This window comes from Theobroma cacao, chromosome 3 (genome assembly GCF_000208745.1).
Source record: "Theobroma cacao cultivar B97-61/B2 chromosome 3, Criollo_cocoa_genome_V2, whole genome shotgun sequence".
Taxonomy (NCBI): domain Eukaryota; kingdom Viridiplantae; phylum Streptophyta; class Magnoliopsida; order Malvales; family Malvaceae; genus Theobroma; species Theobroma cacao.
The window spans coordinates 20,255,606-20,268,533 of NC_030852.1; positions in this window are offsets into that span (position 1 = coordinate 20,255,606).

Genomic DNA, 12,928 nt, shown 5'->3' on the forward strand with positions numbered 1-12,928 from the left:
CTTTCTTTTTTACTCTCCATTTACTTAAGTTATTTAATGTAAATAAGCAAACAACCCCCCATTTGAATTCAATAAAAATATAAAAAAATCAAAATCCAAAAGAATAAAAGTCTAAATTTTGGTTTCAAAAACAAAATAAAAAAAGTTTGATTAAAATTAAATTTGCAGCTCCCATTTATCATAGTAAACGTACTCTAAAAATTATGAAAAAATCATTTTTGGTCATCTAAAAATTAAGGGAATCATTACTACCATTTTTTATTTCTAAAAGATTGTTCTATAAAAATCATATATTTTGACCCCTTCCAAACTTAGAAAATTTTCTATTTTAAAAGTGACAAATAACCAAAAGTGCCTATGGATTCTTTTAAAGGTTAAAACTAAGTTTGATATTCCAAATATGTAATCTATATGCTCACCTAAGAAGTTTCCAACTTATCCTTTTACTTTAGGTGAGATTTCACACCATGGTACTTAAATGATGTATGTATGCCTGGATGAGTATGCCTAGGCTAATAAACTCTCTCCGTGTGTGTGTATGTGATGTGCTTGTGTGCCTTGGGCAATATAATGTAAACTTTGACATTAATGATTCTAACGCCTTGTTGGCACATTTTAGAGTTTGACCAATAATAGTAGATCGGATTAAAGCTGCCTAAGATCAAGATGTATATATGGTGAAAACATTTGGAGACATGAGCGAAGATAAAGCTTGTCACAAACCAAACCCGGGGGCCATGACCAACGCATGAGCCTAGCAAGCAAGCCCATTAGACCCAAGCAAGCCTTATAGTTCATATTCAAATATACATAGGCCAAGGGATTCAATCATCAAATATTTATAATAAATTCGAGTCAAATACAACATCCCTGGCTTAATTTCATACAAATATTTATGAGCCATATGTTGGCTATCTAAACGAGTTCATACTTATTAACCTTTAATACCCAACATAACATGGCACTCAGTGCCTACACACATTATCCACAGTAGAAGGCGTTGACTGACTCAGTGGAGTAACTAAAATGGAGGATTTACCAGATGTCAAAATCGATCTATCTGATCTTTGCCACGCTCTTTCGTGGTCTATTTATCTGCACATGGTACACGAATGGGTGAGTACTATACTACTCAGTGAGTGGTGTAGATAATCAAAATCAATTTTATGCATATATACGTCAAACATATAATAACTATATTGCACTCTCAGTGTGTCCATAATATCTTTCAGTACATCTCCAAATATAGGGGAATATAGTCATCCCTAGGTTCATGAAATACGAGGGTATATCATCCTCCCCAAAGTCATCATTATCATCACACATCATGGGGCTTACCCTCGAAGCCAATCAAATCATTTAAACCATTCTCCAGGGCACACTCTAATTCCCGAAGCATCACATGAAAGTTATATCATATGTATATCAAGCCTTTTACAGCTATCTCACGTCATCTACGAATCAAATCAATTAATGGTCCTCCTTTGGATATAATCAAATCACGCTCGGTGGCTAGTTGGAGAAGAATCAAATCACGCATAGGGCCAAAGCCGTTGGCAGAAAAACAAATCACACTTAACGCTGAAGCAGCTAGCAAAAAGTCAAAGTCATTGACTAGAGAAATCTCCCGACGATCAGCATCACTCGAAGTATTCTCACACAGCTATGATCACAATGATCATCCAGAGTAATCTCCTAATGGATGGCATTGTACACTTCAGGCGAGATATCAACCACTACCCTTGCTTACCACCTTCCCTGAGGCATATACATAGTCACAGGGCATCGGACTCCACTCATCCATAAATCAAATCAACGTTCAGAATTTATCTGTCACGACCCAATTTTCGAGCCATGACCGGCGCATGGACTCAATGGACATAGTCCACTAAGCCCAAGCAAGCCTACTTATGTAATCATGCTCATCATCCCATCAATTATTCTTAAAGTTACATCTCACAATTCCAACCCTTAAGTACTTTAATAATAACTATAGCAATCAAAAACTACATTTATATTAACCCAAAATAATATTAACCATTGCCACTCATGGTGGCTTACTAATCAAAATATACATATATGGTCTAAGGTATGCATCTTAATACTTTACATCACATGTATGTATTTACAAACAAAAATGACTCTGGGCTTCCAGCGAAGTGACCAAGGTGAAGGTGCGGCTACTGAATGCCAAGATACCTACCAAGAAGACAAATCTACAAGGATACCTCAACCTAGGTTCCAACTGCCTCCTAATCTAAAAACATGAAGTTGAAAACAGTGAGTACAAACTTAGTAAGTGAACATAAGAAGGGAACAAGCAACGATAAGGAAAGTTGATAATCATGATACACTTATTTGAAAATAATGCAACTTAGTTCAAGTTCTTATTAAAATCCCTCCATTTAACCCTTGGTTGTAAAATCATTTAATGATGAAGGAACCATGTTCGGCATGAAATTGGAAAGAGGAGAATTTTCCAACAATCATCCAAGCAAGGCAGCATAAACAACATGTTTCTCGCTGTAATAAAATCAATTTGCAAGTCAAAGGGAAATTTTCAAGATTCATCATACCATACAATCACATATTATAATCATGATCTTTTATTGCATATACATATACTTAAGCAACTACCAACTCGTATACCAACCCATCTCACTCAGCTCATGTGCATCCCCCTACATCGTGCACATAGCTGAACACCCCATCTCACCCAGCTCATGTGCATCCTCTCACATCCTGCACATAGTCGGAGTCATCGTGTTCATCCCCCCACATCATGCATAGTTAATGCCATCATGTGCATCCCCCCACATCTTGCACACGGGCAGTATCACCATCCATCTCCCTCACCACCATCATCACTGGCAAGTGCACACTCACCCCGCACATGCACGGTTGCATGTCACACAATGGTACCATTTATGACATAGTATATATATATATATATATATATCAACATTATACAAAAACATATGAATTCATCACACAATCTATTTCATAACATAAAAACATTTCATAAGGGCTTGTTCCCGTGCAAGTTTTGAAGAAAGAACCAAGTAAAATGTTTTAGGGGATTCAATCAAACATATATGTGTATATCCGAAAACCTTTTAAGGCAAGTTCACTCACTGGTTTTTGTTGAACCTTTAATTGACTCTAACTTCCCTAATGGTCCAAATGGGGCTAAGGAGCATTGTTGGAACCTATCACGCACAAAAACATCACAGCCAATCCAATTTACATTAATATTTCTCTAAACGTTGTTTCCAAAATCAAGCTTCAATAGCCCTTCCTATCTATCTTCTAATTACCATTTGATTGGCTATTTCGTTTCTCTACTTTAGTAACACTAGAAATAGATAAACAATTTCAAAAAATAACACAACTCATAACTCTAATTACTAGCCATCATCAATAACTTAAAACCAGTCCTAATTCATCACTCTCCTTGGTAGATTGTAATGAAATTTCTTCCTAAGAGTCCTCAAGCTAACATGAAACCTTTCTTTCTCTCTCTATAAAGTTCAGCTGGTGAGAGAAAGTATTGAAGAAAGACTTTTAAAGGTTTGTTTAAGGTGAAGTGTAAAGCATGAAAATTGAGGTTAGTTTGAGAGAGTGATGGAAGCTTGAGAAAAGCTTTCATGGAAGAGGAGAGAAATGTGAAATGGGAGGAGGAAGAAGAAGAAGTTGCTAGAGAAATGTAGAAGCTATTGAAAAAGATGAGATCTTTATAGTTAAAGCTTATCTAATTTCTCATGCAATTACAATAATGCCCTTAGCAAGGCCACTTGTCTTCCTCCTTTTTTTGTGCAATCTTTTTACTCTTTTGACATTGGGAAAAGGTCCAAAATCCTCTGAAAGAGGTCCCTTAATTAGCCCCCAAAAGTCCAAGCTTCAAAAATCCCTTAAACTTGTTATTTGTGGAAATTATAGTGAGGGCTGCGGCTCTTAATTTCTAGCACCACGGCGCTCAAATATTCTGTTCAAATATGTTCTTCTAGCGCAGTACTTTTACTTAGACAAAGATTGTGACCACCTTCTGGTCAAAACTGGGGCAAAGTGGTAACATCAAAGTTGTAGCCCTGCCCCTTAGCTTTCTAATGGTTTAAAAATCATGTCATTTTGACATCTGTAGTGAGAGATATACTTGAAAAACCGAAATATATCCAAATAAAGCAACAACCCACTATGCACATTTCTTCACCAATTGAAATCATTTTTTAATCCTACTCCTATAACGACATAAAATAATTATAAGTAAAGTAAAACTAGCATCATTAGCTCAAATTAAACCTTTAAACATAAGTTCTACCTCTAGTTATGCTTCTATGAAGGTCGAGGTTTTCACGTTCTCCCCACTAAAAGAAATTCGATTCTCGAATTTAGGTCAACGTTGGTTCATTAATCCCGCTCTGAGAATCTTATTTCATTCCTTCCTTTATAAGGAATTTTGATTTATCCATCTCGTTTACCTTCAATTCGATTAAAATACTTCATTTATGTCTATTATCGTCTTTTATAATCAAATTAGAAATGCCCTCTACCATCATTATCGCTTATTGTTTCGATGTCGTGCGTGCCTTTATCTCCATCATTAACTCGAACCATAACTCCTTCTTAATCAGACCAATTTCGATCACATGTTACATTTATGTATACCTAATCACCCTCTTATTACTTCGTTCCTTGTCACACTTCTCAGTATTCATTCATTCATTTCATCCTCATACCATATTAGGTAGCTTACAGCATCATACATGTGCCATATTCCTTCCTGTACGTATTCTCAACGTTAGGGGAAAATTAACGTCTTTAATTATCCCCACATCCTTCATGTTTATCTTGCACTTATGCACTTCAATCTCCTCCATCTTTCCATTAATTACACATTCGAAGATTCACACTTCTACATCAGTCTTAATCTAGTACAGTTCAAATTGTGTGGGAAGACAATCACTCACTAATCTTTATCCTTAATTATAATTCTTCCATTTGCCATTGCATTATTTTCAATAGTCCCAATCCTTCATTCTTAAAATATATTGTCCTTATTATGCTTTAAAACTTTTTTGACCATCCTTGACAAGATTAGATTCTATCTTTCTCACCCAATTCGCCAATGTTCACCTTATAATACTATCACCATTTGTTCCCCATCTATCACATTATTGCCGCATAGGGAATTGAGCATAATTATGAAATGACTCCTCATTTATTCTTACATCTCAGTCATATGATTCTATCTTGACTATTATTCCGGCATTCTCTTCATAACCACATAGTTCAATTTTATAATGACATCTCTTATCATTGTACCATTTATGCAATTCTTCAAACATATTATGTTCAAAACTCAGATTACTAAAATAATTCTTCACTTTCACTAGTTACATACACAACTCCACATCTACATATGTATATTCATTTAAACATCAACATCCATCACCGTGTGTAAGGACTCTTGTCAACTATATTCATATTGAATTTCCTTTTTAATTTTCTCATTTTCGACGTTTCTAGTTTATCCTTCTATTTCACTTCCAAAAATCATATTTAATCCACGAATATTAGATTATAATCAATTTCCAAATTACTCTTTGAGCCCTTAAGTTGTCATTCAACTTACATCCTACCATACTTTATCCTTTATATAGTCCATATGAACTCACATTATACCGATGCACAACTTTACGTACGTACAATTTAAGCTTTTCTCTTATCATTTCCAACCATATATATGAGTTTCATTATACCATGTATCCTTGTATCACAGTGTCATTATCCACATCTCAATCACTAAATATTATTTTCCTCCAATTATATTTCGGTATCCATGTATGCTTTACGATTTTATTGACCCTTCAAGTTCATCTTCACTGGATCATTGCATCTTATGCAATATTACAATTCCTAAAAGTCATCCTCGTTTCTCATTTACCTTTCATACTTCCATCGTATATGTCCTTCTTCATTCCAATACTAGTCAATCACTTAAAATTGAGATTCATCGAGGTCGTGTACACTTCTTACATTTTTTTTTTTGAATACTAATTTTCCACATTAGGAAATCTTCATTAACCAGCTTCATTACAGGGATTACCTTAAATCATCTTGTACTATTCCTTTACCCCAATATACCATTACTTTCCCTTAGCATCTACACAGTCAACACTGATATTTATAAAACTTAATATAGATTTTACTTAAGTTTCCCTCGACATCACTGCCACTATCCAATCTCAAACTCACATCGAGTGACCTCATAACTTATGCTTTAACTATTAAGCTCCCTGACAATTCCAAGTTCCACATTTCCTTATCTTGTATATAAAATGTTTTAAAGTACTACTAACCATTATTCCTGACACTTGTAATTCAGTCTATTCATTTTAAAACTTTTATACATTGCCGAACACTTAGTTACTTATTTACTCATTAATCTTTCAAAAACATTCAATTCAAAAGCATGCACTTATTCTCTGAGATATTTTAATGTATTATCATTTATTTATACCTCAATTTGTATTCTTAGATTTCTCATACGCCACATATTTAACCTTATTTTTATTACTACTCTCTTTTTTTTCGATTTGGTCAAAAAAGATTGCCAATCCTTTTAACGATGCTATAAATTAGTTCGTTTGTCATGCCAACCTCATAATCCTTTATTCACAATTTCCTCACTTGATATTATCATCCCTATATCTCGTAAGATTCATCTTCAATTAACTTGACATTCCTCTTGATTCTTCACATCGTAGCTTATCTCAATAATTGTCCAACTTCCTTTTTTTTTTCTTACATGCAATGATATATAAGGCAATGAAGAAACCTTTCAATTCATGTATCGTTCTCCTAATCGTTTAAATCTCCACATATTAACGTTCAATACTAAGGTCAACGATCCGAATTTAACTTGTACATTTATTTTCATACTTTCCACACCTTGCTCATGTATCCAATACACGAGATGTTCCTGGCACCGTAGCACTAGACTGTTAGTGTTGCAGCGGTGCAACAGCCAAAAATTTTCTCCATAAGGAAGTTCTCCTTCCTTCAAAGTTACTACTTCAATCCTTCTCAACCATATGGCTTCCCTTTAAGCTCTTACCATAATTTATGTAACCATTTTTATTCCTTTACTTATCACATACTCTGGGCCTAGTCGATACCTTAAAGTCAGGTTATTTCTTAACACTTGCTATCAATCAAATAAGGCTCATTTAACGTCATCCTTCTCATATCGTAGGATGAATTCTGAATTACATACTACTACATATATTTATTTCCCATTCCTAGTATTCCACAATCCCTTGGTATTCACAACTAATGGTCTTCCTTGTCTTGTAACTCACATAGTCCAATCACTTCAACTTAAAATTGTCATGAAATGAATCCATATGGATCAACACCTTATACTTATCTTATTATTAGTTTAAGAATTTCATCTTTCCCTACTTCCATATTTACTTTAAATAGTGTATTTTTAGATCAATTATCACCATATAGTATCACGGCACTATGTACCTCTTTGCTACTATCATCCATACCCCACAAGAATTAATTAAAAGATTTACGTACTTTGACTAATACTAATTCCCTTCAACCATATCTTAAATAATCCAAACTCGTAAATTACAACTCCAAGTGTATGCTCACATATTGATAACCTTCATATATTTCATGATCATGGAAACTATAATTTACAATTAACTTTCCATCATGCATATGCTATCAGAACATTAATTTCAACATATTTATTTCACCCTTTTTGTGGTATGCCAGAATTGTCATTTAGGTATACTTCTCTACTAACAATCATATTCTTTTACCATAACATTTAGTGCAAATTTGATTAAGCAATTGTCTCCAAATAACTCTTAAATACATAAATATCAAATTGTACACCACTTAATGTTAAGATCTTGACTTTACTCATAGATCCTTAACCAATCACATTTATTAAGTGAATAATTTATTTAATTATTGCATCTCACCTTTACGGTCATAAGATCAAAGTTGTCCTAAACTTAGGATACAGAAGCTCCCTCTTAGAGCATATCCAAAAATCAACATTTTCTAAATCTCTTACTTTTGGAAAAATCAACTTCAAGACTAATCATTTTCATCATAGTTTGCGCACTAATCCAAATAGACTCCTAAATTGATTTTTAAAGCAATTTGTATATCAAGCTCAAATATAGAACTCCATATGGCATTTAGACTAGAATCAATATTTCTAAATCATTTAACTTCAAACTTCCAAATCCACAACTAGTCCTTTAATCCTTTGGCTTCACACTAAGCATAGCAAAATTCAAGTTCATCCTTCAAGCAGATTTTTTTACTAACCTTTTACTTGATGACCACACATCATTTATAATAATCACTGATTTTTACCCTTGAGCTAATTCATGCACTTATAACCATAAACTAGAATAATTCAAATCAAACCTTGGGATCTCATAGTCACTCAATTCAAATCAAAACCAGCTCCTTCTAAGTTGCTGTACACATATTCAACACATATCTGCATATAAAATCTTTCGTAAATTCAACACCATTCATATATGGGCAGGGCAAACTTAATTAACACAATGCACTTACCTCCGTGCACGCGAGTATCAGTTTACACCTCACTTAATACTTAGATTTATAAACCTCAAGTGAATCTCAATGATCACTATTTGTTCTAGTCAAAGTATGCCCTTTATTACCATTATCACACATGCCCTTTTATATTGACATCAAATACAACACATAGTCATCTAATTTTCTTCCCATTGACAATCATGGGCTCAAATTATAACTCCAAATAATTAAGTTATTGCAGACCTATTAGTCCAGCTCCATTTTTTTCCACCCTTAGTCGAAGGGATGTGTCTTTACATTAATCTTTCATTAGGAGCATCTCACTTTAAGATCTTTCCAATAATGGCTCATGTCTCGGGTGGCATCTCAAACTCGAACAACGGTACCACTTATGCCCTTTACATGATGATAACAAAAAGGTGGGTTACTATGAATAAGAGTTTATATAGCCTCTTGTCTATGACTTGTGTTGCAGTCACAAACCATAAACAAGACTTTACATTAACTCTAACAACTTCGCTGATTGACACAAGAATTCCTAGGACTCAACTTAACCTAAGGCTTTGATACCAAAATTGTCACAACCCGATTTTGAAGCCATGACCGGCGCATGGAATCAATGGACATAGTCCACTAAGCCCAAGCAAGCCTATTTACGTAATCCTACTCATCATCCCATAAACTATTCTTAAAGTTACATCTCACAATTCCAACCCTTAAGTACTTTAATAATAACTATAGCAATCAAAACTACATTTATATTAACCCAAATAATATTAACTATTGCCACTCATGGTGGCTTACCAATCAAAATATACATATATGGTCTAAAGCATGCATCTTAATACTTTACATCACATGTACGTATTTACAAACAAAAATGACTCTAGGCTTCCAGCAGAGTGACCAAGGTGAGGGTGCGACTACTGAATGCCAAGATACCTACCAAGAAGACAAAACTACAAGGATACCTTAACCTAAGTTCCAACTGCCTCTTGATCTGAAAACATGAAGTTGAAAACTATAGTACCTAGTACCTTGATATGGTGGCTAACAATGCTAGTTTTATCTTATTTATATTTATTTTACATTTTTAAAGGAGAAAGATCAAAAATAATTTCAATTAGTGAAGAAAGGTGCACAATGGATTGTTGCTCTATTTGCATATGTTTTGATTTTTCAAGTATATCTCCCACTAACCAAGTCCAAATGACATTATTTTTGACAATTAGAAAGATAAGAGGTAGGGCTACAACTTTTATGTTTACCACTTTGCCCAGTTCTAGCGGGAAAGTGGTCAAAATCTTTGTTGAAGTGAAAGTATTGCTCTAGAGGAACATAATTTGGCATAACCTTTGAGGGCCACGACACTGGAAATTGAGAGCCACGGCCTTCACCGTATTTTCCACAATTAACAAGTTTATGGGACTTTGGAAGCTAGGGCTTTGGGAGGCTATTGAAGGGACCTTTTTAGAAAATTTTGGACCTTTTCTCAGTGTCAAATGAATAAAAAGATTGCACAAAGGATGAGAGTAAGATAAGCCACCTTGTTAAGGGCATTATTGTAATTGCATGAAAAATTGGATAAGCTTTGGCTATAAATATCATTTTCCACCAGCTTCCACCAGCTTCCAGCAACTTCTTTTTTCTTCCTCCCCACCCAACGCCATATTCATCTTTACCACCATGAAAATGGAGTTTTTCAATTTCTTTTCCTTGTTTTCTTCTTATTTCCTTTCTTTTCTTGCTTATTTCTCCTCCAAACTTCTTGGGAACTAAATTTGCAGCTTCTAACCCTAATTTCCAGCAAATCTAAACCTTAGGAGAGAGAAAGAAAAATCTCTCCTTGTTTCTTATACTTTCTATTTCTACTTCACTTTCAACAACACTTGGATTTTTTGCTTCAAATCTTCATTTCCAAGGTTGAAAGGTATATATATTTCCAACTTTTGGAACTTTCGAATTTATGGTTATATTTTCATATTTATTCCCTAATTTCTTCAAATTATTTTTCTTGGAAAGATTAGGTTTTTTGTTGATCTTCATGCCTCCAAGCTCATCCAGGTAATGAAATTTTAAATTGGAATAGTTGGCCAAATGGGTTTGTGAATTAGACTAGAAACTTAGGTTAAATGTTAGGTTAGAGGGTAGATTGCCTAATGTAAATTCATTAGAATTATTAGATTTAATTTATGACTTAATTGAGGTTGTTATGGTTTATTGATAAATATAGGTTTTAATGGTATTTCAGGACTACTTGGATTAAGACCTTGTTGGTGCTAGTTTTGTCAGGTGAGTGAGCTTGCATTTCAAAATGTTTTGGGGAAATGTTTATGTGTTTCAATGAATCATTTGGAAATTTTATCGGTTTTTGCTTTAAAATTTCTTGGGAACAAGCCCTTGATAAAATGTTTGATGTTGTGAAATGTTAAATGTGTAAAAGGATGAATCCATATGTTTTTGTATAATGTTGATATATATATATATACTATGTCATAAATGGTACCATTGTATGACAAATGCAACCGTGCATGTGCGGGGTGAGTGTGCACTTGCCGGTGATGATGGTGGTGAGGGAGATGGATGGTGATATTGTCCAGCTATGTGCACGATGTGGTGGGATGCACATGAGCTGGGTGAGATGGATGTCTGGCTATGTGCACGATGTGGTGGGATACACATGACCTGGGTGAGATGGGATGTCTGGCTTTGTGCACGATGTGGTAGGATGCACATGAGCTAGGTGAGATGCACATGATGAATCTTGAAAATTTGTTGTCATTTGCAAATTGATTTTATTGCAACGAGAAACATTCTATTTATGCTGCCTTACTTAGATAATTACTGGAAATTTCCCTTCTTTCCAATTTCATACTGAATATGGTTCCTTCATCATTAAATGATTTTACAACCAAGGGTTTAATGGAGGGATTTTAATAAGAACTAAACTAAATGGCATTGTTTTTAAATAAGTGCATCATGTTTTCTAAACCATTCCTTGTCACTGCTTGTTCCCTTCCTATGTTCACTCACTGAGTTTGTACTTACGTTTTTAAAATTCATATTTAGGTTTCCCGAGTTAAAGGTAATTGGATCCTAGGACAAGGTGCTCCTCCCTATTCATTGCTCTGTAGGTTTACCATGACATTAAATGTTAGCAACCGTGACCAGAGTCACTCTACTGACGATCAAAGCCTAATTATGTGTATATGAATACTTGAGGTGAAATACTAAGATTCATTTGTCAAACTATATATGTATATTATGGTAGATGGCCATTATGAATGCATAATTGGGTTTTATGAATTGTTTTCAAAGGGACTATATTTGAACATTATGAATCTTGGATTTTAAAGAGATATGAATTACTGTATAAGATTATACAAAAAGGCTTGCTTGGGCTTAGTGGGCTGAGCCCATTGGGCCCATGTGTCAGTCATGGCCCAGAAATTGGGTTGTGACAAAAACAATGAGTACAAACTCAGTGAGTGAACATAAGAAGGGCACAAGCAATGATAAGGAAAGTTGATAATCATGATGCACTTATTTGAAGACAATGCAACTTAGTTCAAGTTCTTATTAAAATTCCTCCATTTAACCCTTGGTTGTAAAATGATTTAATGATGAAGGAACCATGTTCAGCATGAAATTGGAAAGAGAAGAAATTTCCAGCAATCATCCAAACAAGATAGCATAAACAGCATGTTTCTCGCTGCAATAAAATCAACTTGCAAGTCAATGGGAAATTTTCAAGATTCATTATACCATACAATCACATATTATAATCATGATCTTTTTATTGCATATACATAAACTTAAGCAAATACCAATTCGTATACCACCCCATGTCACCTAGCTCATGTGCATCCCCCCACATCATGCACATAGCCGGACACCCCATCTCAACCAGCTCATGTGCATCCCCCCACATCGTGCACATAGCCAGACACCCCATCTCACCTAACTCATGTGCATCCCCCCACATCCTGCACATAGCCGGAGTCATCGTGTGCATCTCCCCACATCGTGCACAATTAATGCCATTGTGTGCATCCCCCCACATCGTGTACACGAGTAGTATCACCATCCATTTCCCTCACCACCGTCATCACTGGCAAGTGCACACTCACCCTGCACATGCACGGTTGCATTTGTCACACAATGGTACCATTTATGACATAGTATATATATATATATATATCAACATTATACATAAACATATAAATTCATCACACAATCCATTTCATAACATAAAAACATTTCATAAGGGCTTGTTCCTGTGCAAGTTTCGAAGAAAGAACCAAGAAAAATGTTTTAGGGGATTCACTCA